At 46.3% G+C, this 20,519-nt stretch overlaps 1 non-coding gene across 1 annotated transcript; it reads left to right on the forward strand.

Annotated features, from left to right (window-relative positions):
- The first annotated feature begins 5,831 nt into the window (after positions 1–5,831).
- On the forward strand, positions 5,832–5,938 carry LOC121143823. Its single transcript, XR_005881139.1, has one exon. It is a non-coding gene; the product is annotated as a U6 spliceosomal RNA (small nuclear RNA).
- The last annotated feature ends 14,581 nt before the right edge of the window (positions 5,939–20,519 follow it).

The following is a 20,519-nucleotide window of genomic DNA, read 5'->3' on the forward strand; positions in this document are numbered from 1 at the left end:
CTATCAATGTCTTTGCAAACATTGCTGAGCAGGCTGGAATTGACTGCTCTGTGAAGAAACTAAAGCTACAAGAGTTTCCACTGGGCCCAGAGGATATGTGACAGTCCCCAGGGGAATCCTTCAGTTTGGGAAGTAATTCCTGCACCAAGGCCTTTCCCACGGTTCCTTTGGAAGTTGTGAGACCTTGGGGGGTGGAGTTTCGACGCAGGCAGTAGGTCATTAGGGGTGGAGTTCTGATGCAGGCAGTAGGTCATTAGGGGTGGGCCTCGAGGTCTTGAAAACCTCTTCTGCATCAGGTCTGCTCTCTGCTTCCCGGTCCCCCGAGAGACAAGCGAGCAGCTGACTCATGTTCTCACTGCCACGCAGAGGCAGCTGGCATGTCTTCCCTCCAGGGTGAACTACGTCCCCTCATACCACTGACCAAAATAAACCTCTTATTCCTCTAGTTGCTTCTCCCTGGGAATTTGGTCACAGTGGGGAGAAAGTAACCAAGGCGTGGACTTGCAGGGGAAGGGTAGACCTGGGGTCGAAGGCGAGTACGTTAATAACTGCTGTGAGAACCCAGGTCTCTCCCTCCCGGCGTCCTTTATCTGTACCTGAAAATGCCATTGACCACGCAAGACTACGAGGACCCAACGAAGTCTTCTCTGTAGAACACCAAGGAGGCAGGGACAGATCTGCAATTGCGCTCTCTATCACCTTGTCCTAGCAAAGGCTGCCTTTCAAGTGTGCATTTGCTGGGTTTGGGCAGCTACCTGCTCTTTACTGAATACATTCTCCTGGTACGATAAAGCAGCCTGCTTACTCTTGCTTTGGGGTAGATGCGTGACCTGAGGGAGGGTAACCAGGTGCTTCCCCCTCGAGAAGAACAGGAAAGACAGAAAAGTTTGATTGAATGAGAAGCCATGTGTCCCACCAATGTCACCTTGACCAGACTGCTTCTGCTACCAGACTCCGCTTGTAACTTTTGGTCATGGACACTCTGCACTCTGAGGGCTTTGCTTCCTGTCCATTTCCACGCCACCCTGCCCACCCAGTGTGACCGTCCAGTGAAGGAAGTCGCTTGTGCTTAGCGTAGCCATGGTGAATTTCTGCAGCTCACACCCAGAAGGTGGCCTCTGATCAGAAGGAGGAAAAAGAAGGGCATATTTCACGTATTTCACACATTTCATGCTTTACTTTTATTTAAGTGAACTGCGGCCACTGTTTCCATTTGCCTCGGCAGCAAAGAGAACAATCTAGTATAGAGTCCCAAGTAACCCATCCTCCCAGTCTTACTTATAAACTTCCATTCTTGACAACAAACATATCAACAGATTAAACAATCAAGCAGTGTGTCATTACCTTCCCTTGACACCCCCGCCCCCCCCCCGCCCCTGTACACAGCTACTGTGGTGGAGAGAAAGTTCTCATTAACGGAGTTTCTGTGGCGGCTGGTGATGAGCCCACCACAACGTGAATGTGCTTTGTGTTGCAGAAGCACACGCTTCAAGCGATTAACACGGTAAATTCCTCATCATTTTATCACAATAAGAAGCAAAGGATGTCAGATCCGAACCAGCAACGGTGTCTCCAGAGTGAGCCCCTGCTGCATCCCCCAGGGCGTTCCTGCTAGCCTGCAAGGCCTGGTGGACCAGAGCTCCTCCAGGCTTGTGGACTCCTGCTCTATGACGCCCTCTTGTGGCCTCAGTCATCCAGTGTAGGCTCGTTGTTTTTTTGTTGGTTTTTTTTTTTTTTTTTTGGTTTTTGGTTTTTGGTTTTTTTTTTTTTTTTTTTTTTTTGCCCAAGACCATCAGCTGAAAAACCGGCTGCTACAAGGTGTGGAGAATCTACGGAGCATCCTTAACTCACTCTTGACAACAAGTGACAGCTGCCACGCGCTGCACGCTCCTTCCAGGTTCTGTTTACACCAACGCCTGGCACCTCACTCAGGTCACCCTGTCTGTTCAGCCTCTCCACACTTAAGATGTCTTGGGTTTCACAATTACAGCTTTGTTCGGGTCTCTCTTTCCATGGGTGACATGTGTGTGTGCGCGTGCGTCACAGCCCAGGAACAGGTCAAAACCACCAAACTGTAAGGTCCTGGGTTTGGGCCTTGACAAAACATTCCACAAGAACCCTGTGTGGGTGGGAACATTGGGAGACCAAAGCGGAAACTTGTCTGCTCAAAGCCCCAGAATGAAGCTGCCGGTTAAGTCCTGCCTAGTCCTTTAAGACTCTATGGTCCGCAATCTCTACTTGGGGAAGTGAGGAAGCTGTGTTAGTCTGTCTTCCATTGCTACAGTGAATATCTACGATTGGGTTTTTTCCAAACAGAACAGAGATCTAATTTTCTCACAGTCCTGGAGACTCGGGAGCACGGGATGCTCGTCTGCTTGGCTCTGGGGAGGGGCTTCTGGCTCGATCACAATGCGACAGGTGTGCAAGAAAGGTCACATGAGGAGACAGGAAGTGAGAGCCGAGACCCAGGCTTTCTCTTTTCTCACTTTCGCAAAACTAACTAGGCCTCCGTATGAGCCACGTCAACCCTTTCCAGGGTGATGACCTAGGGCCCACTGACCTCCCAGTCGGCTTAATCTAAAGGTTCTACTGTCCCAGCACGGCACGCTGGAGGCTTCTGAGACATAAACCTTTGGGAACACAATAAAGCCATGTCTGCAGCAATCAACCCTTGACTGTAACAGAGTAAGTTCTATCTAGCACTAGAGGGTCGAAGCCAGCTCCTCAAACACAAGACTCACACAAGGAGTCGACATTACTTTTTAATTAGAATTTTTTGACCACTTGCAAGTGTGAAAAACAAATTCGTAAACTGAAAAAAAACAGTCTTCATATCAGCACATATTATTCTTAAAGCCCGATTGAGTATATAATTAGTGTATGAAATTCAACTTGTTAACTTACAAATTGTAGGATTAATTAGTTGTATGAAAGTATGTCAAAGCAAAGCCAATTCCTAAAAGATGGGGCTTCTGGATCAAAGTCAGTATAAAAATGTTCTATTTTCATTCCACTGTGATAAATGCCGTTATTACTGCTCATATGTGTTAAAATGAAATACATTCAAAAGACAAAACTAAAAAAGCAATGGTGGGAAGGAAATATCGTCCTATTAGTGCCCTCTATGGACCAACTCTGATACAAGTTTTATTGGCCTATTTCAAATATGAAGACATTACTATTTATCAACTTGCCTGAGATCACTCTCTAACTGATAAGAGGCAGGACTTGTTAAAGAAACTGTCTATCTCTATAATCCTTCATTAATACACACACACACACACACACACACACACATACACACACACACACACAATGTCTCCAGGTAAATCTGGATATTTATAACTTGTGACTGTAATTGCTATGAATTTCTCTCCATACTCCCACCCCATCCAAGACAGATTTTCTCTGTGTAACAGCCCTGTATATCCTGGAACTCATTCTGTAGACCAGCCTGGCCCAGAGCTCACAAAGATCTGCCTGTCTCTGCCCCCACCCCACCCCAGTACTGGAATTAAAGGCCTAAAGGCATGGGCTACCACACCCGGTGTTATGAATTTCTTAAAAAGAAATGCAAGAAAACAGACAGACTAGATGTTGGGCCTGAAAAGGCTTGGATGAGAGACCCAGTGTAACCTCCTGAGCCGACTTGAGTTTAAGGTTCAGATGTGAGGCCCAGTGTAACCTCTTGAACCTGGCTAGAGTTTGGTGACCTGTCTCTGGCCTGTAACCTCCACATGGGGGTGACTCAGCAAGACCTGATATAAGACTGCCCCCTGCTACCTGCCAGCTTGGTGGAATACTATTGGCCCTTACTCCTCAGGTCACCTTACTCTATCCTAAGATTCCCATCCCCTACCCGCCCTATATAAGTTCCTGCCTGTTGGAATAAATTGAGATCCTGCTTCGACAGGCTCCCAACTCAGTGCATATTTCCCACCCCCACCCCCACCCCCGTAACTAATAAGGGGTGGGTCTGAGCCACTGGCACTGCCTCCAATATAATCAAAGAGGGCACAAGAAGAGTCTCATCCCCGGGAACAATATCCACATCGGAAATCAAGGTGCCTGAGGGCACAAAGGCCTGTCCACCTGGCGGGCAGGAAGTCATATGCCATCCCACCTTCACAGACAAAGACCATTCCAGATGGTGGACAGCACTGAGCATTAGATTTGATGGTATTTGAATTACAGAAAGACGGATCAATGTGGCCCACAAACATACTGGATTTATCAGGAGTAGGCGGGGTCCAAATGCAAGCTCCAGAAAGAGACATTGGGAGGAGCTGGACACGGATGGGAAATGTGGGTGAGCAATCTTTTATAGTAGCGGGGGCATCTGTGATTGTATCATAGAGACCACTGCAAGCGGCCGAGGAGGTCCAGGTTGGAGGCAAAGCCAGCAATCCTCCGCAAGGGAGGGAGTCGTGTGACCCAGTAAGGCAAAGACCATTGTAGAAGGGACTCAGTATGGGGATCGAGGGCTAGCCCACCCCGATTTTCAGGGAGAGCAACAGGGTGATAGTTGAGCTCTGGGTACTGGGCCAAAACAAGTTGTTCTATCCTTTTATGAACTTCTTGTTCCCTAACCTGATCTTGAACTCCCCCACCATCCAAATACCCAATAGGGGGAGCAAGTTCCCAGCAGACAAAGCAAGGGGCAGAGGCACGCCCTCCATCTCTTACAATCCAACCACTCTCACCTCCAGAGAGCACTCTATTTCGGACCCCAGTCCAGGTGCACATTTGGGCAATGCCATAGCAGGCCAAATGCATTTCGGATAGAAAGCAGTGCAAGGACAGGGTCCTGGCTTCCCATCAACCTGGGGGATAACCTTGGACTTCTTTATGCATATACACTTATTGGAATTTGAAAAAAGGGATCCTGATATGTCAATCATATTGACTGCTGTCTTGGTATCACAATCTACCTGTTGTATGACCCGTCCACTAAAGGGAGATACCGAGTATGTTCCACACTGGCAGTCACAGGGTTTCCCCATCAGGCGAGCCAGGATAACTTTGGCATCATGTGGGTTTCCAAGTCCTCCATCACTGGGCAGGATGAGCATCATTGATACTAGGAAGAGCAGCATCACCCACATCTTCATTCATTCCTGGGGGGGAAACAGAGACACAGTTCTCAGGGGTGGAGCACTCCCTGGAGAAGTGATGGTCATTGTCCCCTTGTTGGGGCAAATATTTTAGATCTTTCTCTGGTACCCAAATGGTCTTTTTACATATTGAGGGAAGGCACATCCAAATCCTCTCCCTGATGAGAGAAGGGTGTCTGGTCCTCTCCACACCCCCGTCAATGGGTCCCTCCATCTGACCCAAATAGAACTGTAGGTAATCGATGAGGAACAATGTTTTTGAAAGGGAGATTGGCATTTATCTTCTTTAGAAAAATTTAAAATATTTAGGGTGAATAACATCCTTTTCAATTGGTCATGTGGGGGTAAAGATTCCCCCTTTTGTTTTTGTAAACTGAGACTTGAGAGCTTGGTATCTTTCCACGACTGCTTGGTCCCGAGGATTGTATGGGATGCCTGTGGAGTGTGAGATGCTCCAAGTCTTAAGGAAGTCCACAAAGGCCCTGCTTACAAAGCATGGGCCATTATCTGTCTTAATCTGATCAGGCAATCCAAGGGTGGCAAAGCATTGAAGCATATGACTAATAGCATGCTTAGCTCCTCACCCCCGCCCCCGGCCCCAGCATGTGCCAATGTCCAGCAGACACAGGAAAAGGTATTAACCAAGAGAAAAATATACTCTAACTTTCCAAATGGAAAATAATGAGTAGCATCAGTTTGCTAAAGATTATTAGGACGGTGCTCGCTTCGGCAGCACATATACTAAAATTGGAACGATACAGAGAAGATTAGCATGGCCCCTGCGCAAGGATGACACGCAAATTCGTGAAGCGTTCCATATTTTTCAGACTACAGACACCCCCATGGAGGGCCTCACCCTCCCTGGGGGAATGAGGGGATAACGGGGGGGGGGGGGGAGGATGGGGGGAGGGCACGGGAGGAGGGGAGGGAAAGGGAGAGGGACCTCGTACTGACTTGTGAAGCAACCTTGTTTCTTATCTAAATTTAAAATGGAAAATAAAAAAATATTAATAAAAAATAAAAAAAAAGATTATTAGGACGAAGCTCTCGAGGGTTGTTTCCAGTAGTTTGGGGGGGGACATATCTGAAGGAAAGGCTGGCAGGACTTACAAGTTGGGACAATCTTTTTAAGGTCCTTGACTGGCATATGTGGTGTTTGTGTTTAGGACCCCTCCAATTAACATGGGTCAGTAGGTGGAAGCGTGTAGCTTCTGTAACAGTATCACATTGAGGCATAGAAGGCAATTTATCAGCCAAATTATTTCCTTCAGAGAGAAATCCTGGTAAATTTTGATGACTCCTGAGATGTTAAAGAAAAATAGGGTTAACCCTTTGTTTGAGTAGGGAACAGGCTTGAATCATTAAAGGAGATATAGGGTTGGAGACAAGCTTAATATGGGCTTCAGCTAGGTTAGGTAACAAATTAACAACATAAAGGCTGTCCTAGAATAAGTTAAACGACTCTTGAATTGTGTCTAACGCAACAACAGCAAACAACTACCTAAATTGTGCTGATCCCTCAACTTCATAGGAGATTGATTTTATGGGCACTGACTCTTTACCGTGTTCTAGGGAAGGGTAAATGACGAGGGAAGCCCCCAGGCGCCCCCCCATCAGTAAACACAGTAAGAAAGCCAGGGTTGGGTTGAGTTAAATGGGAGATCTCCATTCCAACCTAGAGAAGGAGCTCATCCATTTGTGAGGACCATAGTGACAATCAACTTTACCCAGAAACCCCTCAAGAGCCATAGCAATCCTGCTATTGTTTCTCTGAAGCCAGGTGACATCTGTTGTCTTAAAGGGAGTTACAATAAGATGAGGTTCTGTGCCAAACAGCTGGACAGAGGTGTCCCTGCCCTTAACAATGCAATCAGCAATCTGATTGGTTATTGACTAGACTCTGGGGGCACCAACAATCGAGAGGTGAGTCCTATGCATGGGCTCACCCTCTTGTGCTAACATGGCGGTACATAATGTTTCCCCAGGAAAAACGTAAAGGGTGAGGGGCAAAAGAGGATCACACCTCCTTAAGGTTGCTGTGTCTATGGCCTGTTGAACTTTACTTAAAATCTGTAAATGATCAGCAGATAGAATGATCTGTGAGGAGAGATCATGACCTTTTAGGAGGTCAGACAAAGGAGTCAATTCCTTGGGAGTTGTGGAAATCCAGGGCCTCATCCAATTAATTTCCCCCAATGTCTGTTGGAGCTGGGACAAAGTATAAGAATCCTGAATGTGAAGTTGTGGTTTAACAGGAGAGGCAGGGTCAAGAAAATAACATGGAACCCAAAATCTTAAAAGGAGGACTGGTCTGAATCTTTTCAGGAGCCACCTTAAAATCATTGGCCTCTAATATGACAAGACATTTGGCAGTAAGATCTTGGAGGTCAGATGGGTTGGGACAACCCAAAATAATATCATTCATATAAATATAGAATAATATATTAGGATGACCAATCAAGGAAGAAAAAATATGTAACATATAAACTGACAAATAGGAGGGCTATTGGCCATGCCTTGGGGTAGAACAGTAGGTTCAAATCTAAGATCTGGCCAACAAAAATTTGTTGAATGTATGGAAAATGCAAATTTTCTACATCATCCAGATATAATGGGATAGAAAAAAAAAACAATCCTTAATGCTAATAATAGTTAAGTAATAGGTGTTGGGAATGGCTGGAATCCAGGAGAGTCCCCTTTGTGGGGTCCTAAAAGGTATCATCCTCTCTTTTATTTTCCTCAAATCATGTAAAAGCCTCCAAGAGCCATTGGACTTTTTTTATAACAAAAACCAGGGAATTCCAGGGGCTTGTTGAAAGCTGCACATGCCCCAAGGATAATTGTTGCTCAAGTAATATATGAAGTTGTTATAATTTAGGGATAGATTAGGCCACTGCTCAACCCAGACGCGATTCCCAGGCACCCATTGAATTTTTGGTACCAGGTGGTGAGCAGTGGCCCTTACCGATTGGGGGTGAACCCAGGAATGCTTTTGTCTGATTTTCTTCAAAATAAAGATCATCTCTATAGTTAGGGTGAGTGACCTGTCCTTGTTTAAATTGTTGTTCATACTCTTCTTGGTCTAATAGATGCCCTTGTGATCAGGGGTAATATAGGCCTCAGCTTCTCCAGGTATATCCTGACCCAGGAGGTTGGCCTTTAAGTCCCACACCACTAGAGGGCGCATGTTCCCACGATTACCATCAGGATCAGTCCAGGGCTGCCAGTTAGCTGTTTCCCATGATGTTAACTGTCTGCCCACACCGAGCAAGGGTGGGCTGGGGACCAACTGCAGGTGGGGGGGACTTCCTCCGTTCTTATCACCATACGATCAGCCCCAGTGTCTATTAGAAACCTGAAGGTCCTTTCACTGACTGTTAGGGTCATTTTTGGTCTTAAACCAGGAATTAAAGGTACGGTCCAGTGTGTTCTGACTGTCCTCTTCCCCTTGTTTAATGGGGCTGGGGATGGCCCCTGAAGGAGTTTAGAGGCTCACCTTGAAGACTGAACTTGGATCTGCATTCCCTTGCCCAGTGAAACCTTTCTTACGTCAGGGACAAGGCGTAGAGGCACGTTAGAGGCTGTAGGGGCTGTAGGGGTATCTTTTGCTCGATTGGGACATTCCCTTTTAAAATGACCCTCTTTGCCACACCCAAAAGACATCTGCCCTTTCCCCACTGAGACCTGTTGGAGGGCATTAATTAGGGGATCATTTCCTCTTGGCAGGCAGCCTGCAAGACAGACGCCATTGCTCTGGTCTGATGGTTAGTGGACCCCACATCCTTAGAGGTCACAATCCACCTACCCAAGGACTGGACCCTCAGCCCGGTATAGGCTAACTTGTAATCAGTTGTCATTCCATCCCAGACTAATGTCCTAATGAACTTATCACTTAGTTCGCCAGGAGGAAATTTTCTCTGTAGACTTCTCTATACCCTTTCTATAAAGGAGGCCAGGTCCTCCCCAGCCTTCTGAGTGATTCCTAAAATAGAGGACTCCGTCAGGCCTTCCTCAAGCCTTTTCCAAGCTGCAAGCCCCAGTGCTCAGACCTGGTCTTGATAGGGATCAATAATGGCCTATTGAGAACCGGTCAGAGGCGCCTGAAAGTATGCCAAAAGTAATTGGGACTACTGAGTCGGCTTTCTGATTCCATTCTGCCTGGATGTGACACTCATCCTGAAAAAAAAAAACATGCTCCACTTCAGAAATATGGATCCAGGAAGCACTGCCCTAGCAAGGTCCTTCCAATCCTGAGCAGTACATTGATGATGGGCTAAGCCCTGGAGGATAGTCTCCACCCAGGGGCAATTAGGCTGGTCCTCTGAGATGGCCTTTTTGAGTTCCTTTAAATCATGTGCTTCCCAGGGGTACCAGGCAGCCCGGTGCCACCAGAGTTAACACTGACAGGAAAGAGGTTGGTCATTTCTCCCCTGGAAGCATCCTCCCCACAGTAAGGCGGAGGTGCAGAGGGGTTTCCAAAAGGATTAGTTGGGGCATCTGGAGGTGGCGGACCCTTAGAGGGCCAAGGAACGCTTTCAAAAGGGTCTAGGGACAGATAGAGGGGTGTGGGGTGGTGTGAGGGACTAGGATTTGGCTTTGGTTCTTCCTGTGTTTCTTTATCTCTCTTTGTCCCTTCCTGGATTGGTGGCCCACTCTTCTCCCTAGGGGAGTCAAGGGGGGAAGCAACTCTTTAAGGTAGATACCTTATGGAGGGTCCCCAGAAGGGATCTCCCCCTTTTCCACCTGAGGTCTCCTAATTAGGGTTTTAACCCTATCCTAAGTATCCCAATCAAAAAAGTTACTACTCTCCAGCAGCCAGGGAGCAATCTTGAGCAAACAGCCACAGGCCTGGAGGGCTTGATTATCAGAAAGATTAAGGCCTCTACTTTTAAGTAGGACTCGTAACAATTCTAGGGTAGGGTTTGATTAGGACGAAGACTGCCCCATAATTTATGGGGGCGCTTCACCCGCAGACTGATTGGCCCATTAGCGTTCTTCTGTTGAAGAATCGTTCCTCACATGGGGCACCAGTCTGCGGGATCTGATGACAGGTAGAGCGTGGGGGGGGGGCAGTCCAGCCCATCTCTTCCCAGGGCTGAGCGGGATGGTGAGTGTCGATGATTCAGACCCTCCCCGCTACTAGTTACTGGGGAGAAAACACACACTGAATCGGGAGTCTGTCGAAGCAGGATCTCGATTTATTCCAACAGGCAGGAACTTATATAGGGTTGAGGTAGGGGATGGGAATCATAGGATAGGGTAAGGTGAAGGGAGGAGTTAAGGGCCAATAGTATTCCACCAAGCTGGCAGGTAACTAGGCAGGGAGCAGTCTTACATGAGGCCTTGCTGAGTCACCCCTATGTGGAGGGTACAGGCCAGAGACAGGTTGACAAACTCTAGCCAGGCTCAGGAGGTTACACTGGGCCTTACATCCGAGCCTTTTTAGGCCCAACACAGATCTCTGTGATTTCAAGGCCAGTCTCATCTACAGAGCAAGTTCTAGGACAGGTTCCGAAGCTACAAAGAAACAATGTCTTGAAAAACCAGAAAGAAAGAAAAGAAAATCGTGCTCCTATAGCCCCTTGATTTGGAAGGAGGGGTACTTAGATATCACTTGACAGCTCCTTGTCTGTCAGCCCAAAGCAAACCCAGTTTCTCAGGAGAGTTCTCTGTGCAGCAGGCAAGATAAAGGAGTCCACGGGACCACTTGAGAAACTTCTGCATGTAGGGCTGCAGGAGGGCCAGGAAGTCACATGCTGGCAGGGAGAAACCTGAGGCGGGGTCTCTGCCCTGCTGCTGAAGATGAGTCACTTAGAGTGTACCTGTGCCCTCCATGGGTCCCTGTTCTCCGCCCTTTTGCAACCTGCTTAGTGAGGTCACACCAGGACTGTACTGGACAAGATGCAGGAAGCTGAGCAGAGGCAGCCTAGAAGGACCATGGGAGAGAAATGAGGAGCCCTCGGGGACCACTTCTCTACGAACAGGCACAGTCCCTGAAAAACATCCCCTTCCTCTCTCTCAGAGAGCATTGCTCTGAAAATGACTCCCTGCTCCTTTGCCTGCCTCAGGTCATGAATCTCCTCCACCTTTGTGTCCTGGCTGTCCTGACTTAGGCTTCACATTCACAAGGTGTGACGCCTGCTCCCCGTTGTGTTTGGTGACAGAATGACTGGATTGGATCTAAACAGCAAGCCGAGTTAAGGAAGGGGAACGAGAGTGCTTACCACAGACAAAGAAAGCTGAAGTGTGTTTTCATCTTAATCCTACCCAAACACATTAAGATTAATTTTATCCGGCTGGCAAGATGACTCAGCAGACAAAGACTCTTAACAGCCAAGCCTGGCGGCCTGAGTTCAATTCCATGCACCTACATGACAGAAGGAGAGAACCAAATCCTCTCCCGAGTTATCCTCCAACCTCCTCCACATGTGCCCCGCACCATACACACCACACACAATATACAAATACAACATACACAAACACCACACACACACACACACACACACACACACACACCATTCTTTTTGGAGACCAGTCTTATTAACAAATCAGCTCCTTCAGAGCCCTCAGTGGGGCAGCTCTGGTTCCTTAGCAAGGCTGCCACCATCTTTGGCCTCTGACCTACTTAAAAGATATAATTAGCTAAGCTAACAACCGCTACTTTAATTTTCCTGTCACTTTTGCTTTCAGAGACAGGGTCTGGCTGCTCAGTCCTGTTGGGTCTGGAACTTGCTATGTGGACCAGGCTGGCCTTTAGCTCATGGTTATCCTCCTGCCCATGCCTCCCAAATGCTAAATAATGGGCTCATGCCTCTGTGCTGATATGGAATTACTTTATCTTTAAAGATCCACTGAGTGGTGAGTTCTGTGGGGGCTTGGCATGGGAGACCTGCTAGACTTCTACTTGAACACAAGAATGTGTGTCAGATGGATGCGTATCTGGCAATCCAAGGGCTGAAGACCACTATTAGCTGGTCCATCTCCAGTACCACTAACCAGTAAATGGCAGAACAACCACCAAGAGAGTACAAAAGCCCAAGGTTCAAAATTTTGAGAGGATGGTTCCATCATCAGCGTCTGCCCCGTCATTTCAGAGCACGCAGAAGCTTGAAGAATCCAGATTCTGGGCTCTCTATTTGGAGGGAAAAAGGGGAGTCTCTCAAAGTTTCCTAGTTGATTCCAGTGTGCAGCTAGCTAGAGCCTGTACAAGTGACAACAGAGTCCACTGTACACACTCTTCCTGGAGAATGGCCCTGCTCGCCTCATCTGCAATCCCTGTCCTTCTGGCCCTAGCCATGGCTCCATTCCCTCCCCTCTTGTATCAGTGAAGGAGTCCACGCTGGTACTCTGCCCCTCTTGAAGGCAGAATCCCTACATGTCCTCCAGATACACTATGAGGCAGAGCTGACCCTGCCCCTCCCAAACGTCCAGATCCACCTCACACCCACCGTTCCCAACAGCTGCAGCGCCCTTTCCACACCTGACTGACGGGCTTCAGGCAGATACACATGCTGGTCCCTTCCCATACCTCGTCTCTCAACTTATCCTTTGACCCTCAGTTAATCTGTCTCCCAGAATCCTCCCCAGTACACACCCAGGAGACCACACCTTCCTCTAGCCTGTCTTCTGCTGAGATCACCTGCTTCTAGTCTGGGTTTTAATCTCTTCCTCCCTCAGTCTGAACATCTTGATCTGGGTACTGTATCTAACTCACCCCAATGTTCCCAACACCCTGAGCTCAGCCTCACCTAAGATAAACATCTGTGACTATCACGATTGACTTGGGAACTGGAAGTCTGGAGGTTGGGGCACAGGACAATCTGCATTATAGCTACCTATTTTCATCAGTTTTGTTCCTATTCTTTCAAAGTACAATTTATTGGGATGCATATTTTGTGCAGCAAAGCTCTATGTGCAAGGCACAAATTACTGCCCAGAGTCACAAGCCTGGTGTGTGGGTGTGTGACAACTTTGAACTATCTAACTTAATAATGACTCAGTTGCTAACATTCAAAACATTAGAAACTTTGCACTGGAAATCCTGATTTATGGCTTCTGTTGGAGCAAATAAGAAAAGGTGGCCACACAATCCCTTATTCCCATGGTGACAATGCACACTTGGCTCTTGGGTGGTGGGTGTGCCATCTTCACTTGGCCCAGACCCATGCCCTGTGTGGCTCTCATTATCATGATCAGCCTCCCAGCCTTTGAACTCCAGCCTGTGACACTGATTAACTCTGTTTGTGCTAGTCAGTGTGAGCTCTAGCCTGTGCTGCCAAGGACACTTAACACAGTGAGATGAATTTTTAAAATTTTACTACAGGTAGACCAACCTTCTATGACAGGCAAATTGTTTTAATACAGAACATTTAAATTTTTCTTATAAATAACATTTTGGTAATTATTGACCTAACTTCATATAAATCTCTCTTAGAAGATTTACTTTTATGAGCTCTCTACACATACTTCAGACAAACTAGGGGTATCATTCACAGACAGAAACAACACATATTTTTTAAAGAACATCTCAAAACTATAAAAAAATCAAGTAACATTTCTAGTGAGTTTGTATCATGTTGTATCCATCAAAGACTTGATTATATAGACAGTATATTGTAGTAAGATGAAGTCTGATAGTCAATGGACATAGAGACTCTAATTTTAACAATTTTGTTAGATTTTTCTGAAAAAAAGACTGGTTTTATCTTAATTATCTTATGGTATACATACATAAAATATCTAACCTCATAACATTTATAGCAACATGCATAATCTATTAGCACTGGACTAACATGAGTGACAGCTTTATCATTCCTAGAGCAAAAATAACCCACCCCAACATTGACAAAACATACATATATTTCCTGTGGAGAAAAGCCCAGAAGCACTGTAAAGCCACTTATACAAATAGGCCATTTCCTCAGCTTTTTACCTTGATGGTCATATTACAATTAGAGAAAACTGGTCATCACAGTTACGTGCCCAGCTCATGGTGGGCATCCAATCGCTGCCAGTCTCCTCCTGTCTGCAAGGCTCTGCTGGATTGCTGGACCCAGAGCCTTCAGGCTTCCCCATCACTTGAGAGAAAACAACCAATCAACAAAGCTAACACAGAATCAGACTGTGGTAACATTTTGTTTATGCTCTAACAAATAAAACTTTCCAGAAGATCAGAGAACAATGCTAGTCACACTAGTTAGCCATAGAAGCCAGGCAGTGGTGGCACACACCTTTAATCCCAGCAGCCACAGTAGTAGCCATAGAAATCAGACAATGGTAGTGCATGTCTTTAACCCCAGCACTCAGGAAACAGAAGCAGATGGATCTCTTGTTAGTTAAAGGCCACCCTGGGCTACCAAGAATTGATCCAGTCTAAAAGAGAAACAGAACTCACACAAAGATGATGCCGGCACTTGGAATAACATGCCTTTAATTCCAGAACTAAGGAAGTGGAGACAGAAAGGGATATGGCTGGGCAGAGAGAGGAATATAAGGTGGGAGGAGACAGGCGCTCAGGGCAGTTGGACCAGCAGTTAGTCTGAAGCAGTCAGTATGAAGCAGTCTGAGGACAGGATCACCCCTTCCATCTGAGGTAGAGGTAAAAGCTAGTGGCTGCTTTGTTTCTCTGATCTTTCAGTCCACACACACACACCCCCAATATCTGACTCCATGTTTTATTACTAAGACCTATTTGAACTCGTGCTACATCAGATGGAATTCTCTACAGCTCTTCACGTGAGGACAGGCACCTTCCCCATAGGGTCACCTGCACAGTTCCTGTCACCTCTCCCTTTTTTACCTGTTGATAACATCCGCTACCATCTAACATGCTGTACATCTCACTTATCTTTGTGTTGATAGCCTGTCTTCACTTCCAAGCCTTGAAGACACAGGATTTTAAACCTGCTCCCTTCAGCGCAGATTCTCCAGCACTTGAAAGAAGCATCTTGGAGGATGGGTTTGCCACGAGCATGTTCATATTTGTGAGAATAACTCATGAATGGTGAAGAATAATGTTGAACTCTAACTATAAGGAAAGAACAGAGAGCAGAAAACGTAGGGGTTTGCCTAACATCTTGTTTCTCAAGCACATGCTTAATCCATCGAATGCCCTGCTTGACAATATCGATATGAAGCTGGGCAAAGAAACTAAGCCTCTTGTTTTAAAGGGATTTTACAGATCCCAACTGTGGTTTACCGGCAGGGCTCTTGCCTATCCTATGTGAGGGACTAAGTTCTGTTCAATCCCAGTGCTTTAAAGTTTATAACACAAAAACTTGGAATAATCCTTACTCCCTGGAGCCCAGTGCCCTGCTGTCTTCAATGTCCACAACTTTGGTAATCTTCACACTAGGCCCTGAAGTCAGATACACACTTTAATTTACCCTAGGGTTATAAACACCAAGGCATGGAGAGGTTCAGGTACCAATTTGTCTGGGTTTGGTTAACATCAAAGCAGAGGTAGACTCAGCCAAGGGGGCCTGCCTGCAAGGTTGGCATGCTGCAGGTTACTTAGTTACTTTACTTATGAGAGAAAGGGTTTATTTTGGGTTACTGTTCCAGAGGGAGACAGTCCATCATGGCAGGGAAGGCATAGTAGCCAAAAGCCTGGTCACATTGTATCCAAACTCAGGAAACAGAAAGAACAGGAAATAAAGTCTCGAGGCCAGTCCCTAGTGACTCACTTCCTCTAGCAAGGCTCTACCTCCTTAAATTTGCATAACCTGTCGAAACAGCGCCACCTACTAGGGGCCAAGCGTTCACGCATGTGAGTCTACCTAATGGGGCGTTTTACACTGGAGCCGCAATAGGCACCATGCATATGGCCATGACTGTCTGTCTAGAGGTGATATTCAGACAGAGTGAGCAGAAGTTTGAAGGGTTAGAAAGGGAAATATTGGAAGGAAGTACAATAAAAGAAAATCACTGTTCTCAGAGCAAGGGAGATGGCTCAGCTGTCAAGAATGTATTGTTCTTGCAGAGGACCTGAATTTGGGTCCCATCACCCACACTGAACAGCTCACAACTGCCTTTAACTCCAGCTCCACGTAAGCTGACACCCTCTTCTGACCTCTGCAAGCACTGCAAGCACATGGTGCACATAAATTTGTGCAGGCTCTCTCTCTCTCTCTCTCTCTCTCTCTCTCTCTCTCTCTAAATTAATTAACTAACCTTTTTAAGTACAGCCCTTACCTCAAAGAAAATAAGAGGAGCTCATTTTTGAGTCAAATATGAGCAACCATGGCCCAGAAACACAGACTTAGTTTGCCCCAAATAACATGTGCAATGTGGAGACTGTATCAAGATTTTCTGACAATTACAGAACAAAAGAAAGTCACAAACCACAACATATTTCAAGCACATTGGTAGAAACATCAGTTAGATGGTCACAGCAAAGTAGGGAAGTCTCTGCTATAGACTTCAGCTACCATCTGAGCATTCTTTGCATTCGTAAAGCTTTTACTCGATATGGCTAATCAGTGGCTATTAACAGGACTAAAGTTAATTGGGGTCTGTTCCTGCAACATTTCTACTCTGTGTAATTGCAAACCTCTAACCAGCCAGCCATCCTCGTGTGGATTATTAACACAGGTGTGGCTTTAGTTTACAGAAAGATACTAAACTCTTTTCTGTAACTTCAGTTTACAGAAAGATACTAAAACTCTGGCAGGAGATTCTGATAGGTCCTGCTGAAAGTGCACATGTTCTCTTCCCATACTTATCAAGTGTGCTGGATACTTTCGTCAACTTGACACAAGCAAGTCATCAGACAGAAGGTGGCCTTTACTGAGAAAATGCCTCCATAAAATTGGACTTTAGGCAAGCTTGTAGGACATTCTCTTAGTGATTGATGTGGGGGTGGGGTCATCCCTGGGATAGTGATTCTGAGTTCTACAAGAAAGTAGGTCGAGCAAAGCATAAGGAGCAAGCCTTTGTAAGCAGCACTACTCCATGGCCTCTGCATCTGCTCCTGCTTCCAGGTTCCTGCCCTGCTTGAGTTCCTGTCCTGACTTCTTTTGATAATAACAGTGATGTGGAAGTATAAGCCAAATGAACCCTTTTCTCCCCAAGTTGCTTTTGGCATGGTGTTGCATCACCGAAAATAGCAACCCTAACTAGGACATCAAGGTTATACGATCATATATTTCTTTTTTCATCAAAACTACCTTGGGCACTATGATCCAGAATTGAAAGTGTTCATGAAAGGTACAGAGCTGATTCTCAGGGAGTGGTCATCACGTGCTGGGACCGTGGCACGGCGCTGCATGCAGGGACATCTTTGCTCTGATCACTTTATGATGCCCCCAATGTTGCTGACTTCATGGATGCTTGGCTAGGCTATGCCCTGAGTGGCTCAAAGTCCATTCGAATGCAAAGTTTTCACAGGGCTCAGCAGTGTGGGAGAGCAAAACTCCCCAAGCATTCAAGGCAGCTTAGTCTCTCCAAAGCTACTTCTGGGGAAAGCAAACAACAAAACCCACCTATTGAAAACAACGCTGAAAACACCACTTTCTATTCTAATGCCTCCTCTCGTTTCTTCCTCCTTTGCCCACCCATGCCTTCTACTTTTTCAAATTCAGTTCTGTTCACATCAGATTTCGCCATGAATCCCCAACCAATTAGGGCTGAAAATCCAACTCAAAAGACATGCATGGGGTGGGGGAGGGACAGATTTCTTGTCCCTATAACCAGAAGCCCAGAGACAGACCTAGCTTCAGGATTGGCTGGGCCAAGGTCTGACATGCCCTCCGATCACTCCGTCTTTCAGCATGTTCACTTCTAATGGCAAAAGGGGTAACTTGTCTCCCTTGATTCAGACCCTCTTAGCTCAGCACTCCCGGTCTGTGTTCCTGTGTGGCTGGAGAGGAGCGACGCGTCTCTCGCAGTGTGTAACACAAATTCAGGCCATGAGTCTGTTTGACCCAGTGTGGGTCATGTACCTGCAGCTGAGGCAGGTCTGAGAGGAGAAAGCCCCACTCGTGATCACCTGACCAGATCAAGTGGGAGGAGGGGGAGGGTCTATTCCCAGAAGAATCCAGGGGCTGAAAGGGCAAAGAGAGCGCGACAAGATCTGGGGGACAACAATTCTTCACCTGCACGATGTTGCTTGGCAGGGATGGGATCTTTTTCTCCTGAATGTGTGATCATTCTGTTGCTTGCTTGGAGCCCACAGACTGCAGCAGAAGTGCAAGGGTACGTGTTTTAAGTCTTGGACTCTGCTGCTAAGGCCTCAGATGCAGAGATGAGCAAAACCACGGGCCACCTAGGGGTAAATGAGTAAGCTAATGGAAAGAAGCTCAAAGAAACAGAAATGCACAGCCAACCATAGACTTAGGAAAAGAGCCTGGAGTTATGAAGTTATGATATGTGGTTAGTTTAGCAACAGAAAACTGATGGGGTTGTATCTACTGTGCCTTCTGCTCTGCAGCCAACCTGGTGGCCCCTATCTGGCTTGCATAGCACTTAGTTACAGATACTGTTGCAAAGATGTCAAGTTAGAAATTCTACTGTTACAACTTTTACACTGGGTTAGTACCATTTATCTTAGATACATGTTTGCTATCTCTCTTTTAGCCCATTAGTTCTTTGTAAGGTTGTATGTGTGTCTGTGTGTGTATGTCTCTCTCTCTCTCTCTGTGTGTGTACTTTGTTGGGTGTGTATGTATACTTTGTTGGGTGTCTTAGATAGGGTTATTATTGCTGTGATGATACACTTTGTTCAATGCAACTTTGAGATGAAAGTGTCTATTTGGTTTACACTTCTATATCACTATTCATCACCGAAAGAAGGCAGGAACCTGGAGACAGGGCTGATGCAGAGGACATGGGGGTATGCTTATTGGTTTACTATCTTCATGGCTTGCTCAGTCTGCTTTCTGATAGAACCCAGGACCGCAGGCCTGGGGTGGTACCACCCACAATGGGTGGAACCCTCCCACATCAATCACTAATTAAGAATATGTCCCACAGGCTTGCCTGAAGCCTGACCTTACAGGGGTACTTTCTCAACTGAGGCTCCCTCATTGATGACTTGTGTAGCTTGTGTCAACTTGACATAAAACCAGTCAGGATATCAGGTCATTGCTTCCTTCTCAATCCTGTTTTTAGTCCATCTAGTAATCAGACTAAGGATAGACAGGTGTTCTGAGAATAATGCATACCATTCAAAATGTCTGTGAGATATTTCTCAGTGTTTTATTTTCCATCTTAGTCCATGAATGTGCCTGCAATTAGTTCTATGTTCTCTAAGGCAGGAATTCCATTGATCATGGTATGTTGAGTAAATACCTATCTTTTCCCCGTCTTGTGATACAGTACATTCAAGAGCCACATCTAATGTGGGAGATTGGTGGGCAGTAAAAGAATTCACACAAACCAGTACTAAGTAGGAAGGGACATTTTAATGAGCATAGTACAGTGAGCCATGCAGTAACAGACAAACTGTTTTCTTGACTTAGACCAGGTTTTAACATGGGAACTGTCGTGGTTTCTTTTTCTGTTGTTTGTCGAGACCACCTCGACCAGCAAGGAAGACGCGACTCAGGAATCCTTCTCACAAGTGGTTTATTCAGGACCTTGATGAACAATGCCGAGGCAGCCCCCAAGCGATCCCCTCCTGCCCTTAAGTAGCCAAGGCCAGCCAACCCTAAACAGCCATGTGTGTGCAAACCACAGGCTCAGTAGCATGCATAAGCAGTCTGATGATCACGGCGTGATCCCGGTGGGATGGGAGCACACCAAATAAGGAGTTGTTTATCACTGAGAGCGCTCACTGGCGGGATGGTGGAAGGCGGAAGCCAGCGCCATCTTTAGGGCGCGGCGTGGCGCAGCTCTCCACAGTTGTTGTGATAAACATTCTGACAAAAGGAACCCAGGGGAGAAAGGGGTTATTTTAGGATATAGTTCGAAAGCATAGTTCATCACATTGGGGAAGTCAAGGCAGCGAGAGCTTGAAGCAGTGGCTCACATGACATTCAGCGGGCTCCAAGCCAGCAGCTGTTTCATATCCACTGGTATGAAATTTGATCGGGGGGCTTGGTCACATCATCCCCCCTGCACATTCAGAAGGAACACTGCCTTTCTTTACAGTGTTAGCAGGGGCTTCTTGGTCCAACCTTGCAAGCAGAAGCCAGGAGTGTGATCTCTTTCCCATCTCTCCATGGTGACCTTCTTTCCATGGGGTCTGGCTTGTCTGTTTGGCTGAATGGGGCTCCTTGTTGGTCCTGGTACAAACACACTTCCTCCCTTTTTTCCCATTGCTCTGTGCCAAAGTTTGTAACTGGAGGACAATGTACTCCTTCAAAAATGGTTTGGCTGTTTTAGGCTCTTTATTTTCTCATATATATATATACATATATATATATACATATATGTATGTATATTCGATAGTCACCTTGCTAGAGA

The sequence above is a fragment of the Mesocricetus auratus genome, unplaced genomic scaffold, assembly GCF_017639785.1.
Source record: "Mesocricetus auratus isolate SY011 unplaced genomic scaffold, BCM_Maur_2.0 Super-Scaffold_100013, whole genome shotgun sequence".
Classification (NCBI taxonomy): Eukaryota; Metazoa; Chordata; class Mammalia; order Rodentia; family Cricetidae; genus Mesocricetus; species Mesocricetus auratus.